This window comes from Prionailurus bengalensis, chromosome E2 (genome assembly GCF_016509475.1).
Source record: "Prionailurus bengalensis isolate Pbe53 chromosome E2, Fcat_Pben_1.1_paternal_pri, whole genome shotgun sequence".
Taxonomy (NCBI): Eukaryota; Metazoa; Chordata; class Mammalia; order Carnivora; family Felidae; genus Prionailurus; species Prionailurus bengalensis.
Window position 1 is genome coordinate 45,774,658 of NC_057352.1, and position 3,385 is coordinate 45,778,042.

Below are 3,385 nucleotides of genomic sequence, written 5' to 3' on the forward strand. Positions count from 1 at the left end.
CATTATCTTCTCTTGGGCCTCTTGGTGTTTCCAGCTCCTTTAGAACTAGTTCCTTGTATAAAATATCCTCTACTAAAATACCTGGCATAAACTCTATTTCCTTGACTGAATCCTGAATGTGATGTTTTTTTTTTTTTTATATTATACACGGAAATCAAACCTATTTTTTCTCCTAAGTTTCTTTTCTTTTTCCTAAAAGATAATGAAAGAGACCATAAAGTTATTAGAATTGTCAGGTTAATTAGATTATGCAACTTGAATGATTACATGCCATCTCTATCCTGGTGACAGTTCTTTTGAACCCATTTTATTTCCCCATCTCTGTGTGTAAGTAGTTTACTTGGAAAGGGATTCCAAGATGCTCTAGAAGAGAAGGAGGGAAGTGAGACAGGGAAAGGAAGAAGCCAGTGCAAGGAGGATTGATGAGTAGGGGGCGGTTGATGGCAATTGGGATGCAGTCCTATTTAGGACTTTGAAGAAATTGTATACAGCATGTCTTAGAGTTTTCCCACCTGAGAGGCATGGAGGCTGGGATATCTCTTCACTGTTTTTAATTTGTCACTGGTTGAAGACTACTCCCCAGTATGAGAAATAAGCTCACCATCCCAGTCAAAGGAGGGACACAGAGACTCAGAGAACAGTTGAACAAGGCTTTAATCAACATTCTTGGAAGAGTGGGTATCTGATGGACAGGCACACAAGGGGCAGTTATAGCAGACAATTTATCTCTTAGTGTGCAAGTCCTTCCTCTGGTTCCTCATTAGCTGACTCCTACAGAGGTTAGTCTTACCCTGATGTCACCTATACCCACGTAATGGAAAAATTAGTCTGATTGGAACAAATGTACATTCCCTGAGGTGATGCAGAGACTTTTAGTCCCTCCTCCCTTTGTTCTTTGGCGCATGCTCATTGCAAGCCCCCGAAAATAAGCCCACAAAATGGAGAGGGGAAGAAGAACCAGTAAGTGAAGGCTCTATTGTGGTGGTGGGACTCCATTGTGGTGGTGGGGGGGGAGCAGGGGAGTTCATACATATTTCCAATGTAGTTGTAAACCTGTTAACTAGACAACACAGCTTTTATTTGGTATTTCTGAAAAAGAATCCTCTCCCTTCTCACACCAGGGAATTAATACTCTCAGCCCTTTGGGTATGGTACTGTGACTGGAGAAAGTCCACAGGCAGTGACCCAGGTACTTGTAGTAAGAGGGGCTGTGAGAGTGTGTGTGTGTGTATGTGCATGCACACTTCTGTTACCATATGCCTGTTGGTGGGAGCTGGGGGAGATCTGTAAACACCTTGAGGGTAGAGACCTTGCATTTGTAGGTTTAAATTTTACTTGTAAATAACACCTAGTTGATTTTATGCATTCATGAAAGAAACTGCCACAAGGAAGAAGCTTCCTGAATCTTAGGTAGGAACTGTCACCTTATGTTTACATTAGAGCTCTACTTTCAGGTATTAGCTCATCTCAAAGTTGTACATGTTGAGAAAGAACCACAAATCTTCAATTTGTAACCAGACCATCAGCTGCATTATCAGCACACCTTGATTGAAGCCCCACAGAAATACAAAGTGAAAATTTCCTTGATGCCTTTAGCTGCCCAGAAGGGAAATTAAAATCGTATGCCTAAACTTTTCATAGACACAAAGTAGAATGCTTCAGAAGTTCATGAACAATGACAGGTATTAAAAGAAAAGATAGATTAAAAACCAGCAAGCTGTAGGAGTTTCTTAAAACAATGGGCCAATAGAACATGTTTAAATAAAAAAGCAGTGATAAAAATGGAAATTAGTGGTTGCCTGTGGATCTCTTAACCAGCAGAAAAAATTTAGATGGAATCAACTCTCCTCCCTCGGATTAAGGCTGTGTTTTCATTAGTTTGAAAGCAAAGTGATAGAAAAGTGGAGAGTTTTATAAGTTATTGAGAAGTGACTTGTCTATTTGTTAAAGCCATTAACATTTAGCAAGTTTCTCTCCCATTCTTGAATCTAGCCCAAAACTCCCTTGGGGCAGGGCTGGCCAGATCTAAACCATTTTAAAGACTTTTCAGTTACTCCTGCCTCTCCAAACAGGCCTTGGTAATCACTGTTATAGAAGTTAATTACAGAAACTTGACTATCACTGCCTTGACCTCTATATTCTGGAGTAGGAAATGGTATTTAATCGTATCTGGCATAGTTTGCCCATTCGGAAAGTGACAGCAACTTATAGTTTGCACATACCATCTTGCACCTTCTATTTAATGCCCTCAACTGCCCCCGCCCCCCATAATCCTGACTGTTTTTTCATGGACAGTGTAAATTTATGCCAATCTTGTCACCTCTTGGAACCTCAGTCTCCTTGGCTATCGAGTGCAGATAATAACAGTAGCTATTTGGGAGTACTTGGGAGAATGAGATGAGAACATGAGTGTCAATAGCTTCCTGCAGAGGCTAGACACAGTAGTGCTGAATAAATGGCAGCAATTGGGATGACATCCATGTCCTTCAGCTCCATTCATCGGTTCAACAATACTGTGAAAGCCTTATCTGAAAACCCTGGTTTTGAGCTCACCTAAAGAACTTACCACCAGTATTTTGAACGTTATGAAAGGACCCTTGAAAGACTTGCTAGAAAGTCCTCATATGAATTTTCTCAAATTGTGAGTCGGGGGTGAATGCATGGAGAACCGTTTCTCCATTATTTCTCTGGTATTACCAAACAACATGAAATATGCTGAAGCAGAACAGGTGCTGGTGCTGTGGTCAGATGGTTTCTGGTGACAAAAGATTGTTGAGCAGAAGTGATGATTACTATTTTGGTGAGGAATTCATTCTCAGTGTAACTGTATCAGTGAAGGGTGTTAAGTGGCTTTGGCTCTTTATAATTATGTACATATTAAAATCAGGATTTTCTGTGGCTGTTAAGGGAGAATTGTCTTGTTGGTGTGAAACTTCATCTTTTTTTTAAGGTTTATTTTATTTTGGGAGAGTGTGGGGGAGGAGCAGGGGGAGAAAGAATCCCAAGCAGGCTCTGTGCTGTTAGCTCAGAGCCCCATGTAGGGTTCAGTCTCAGAAACCACAGGATCATGAACTGAGCCAAAATCAAGAGTCCAGTGCTTAACTGACTGAGCCACCCAGGTGTCCCTGGAATTTCATCTTTATTTTTTTTTTTTTAATTTTTTTTCAACATTTATTTATTTTTGGGACAGAGAGAGACAGAGCATGAACGGGGGAGGGGCAGAGAGAGAGGGAGACACAGAATCCGAAACAGGCTCCAGGCTCTGAGCCATCAGCCCAGAGCCTGACGTGGGGCTTGAACTCACGGACCGCGAGATCGTGACCTGGCTGAAGTCGGATGCTTAACCGACTGTGCCACCCAGGCGCCCCGGAACTTCATCTTTAAA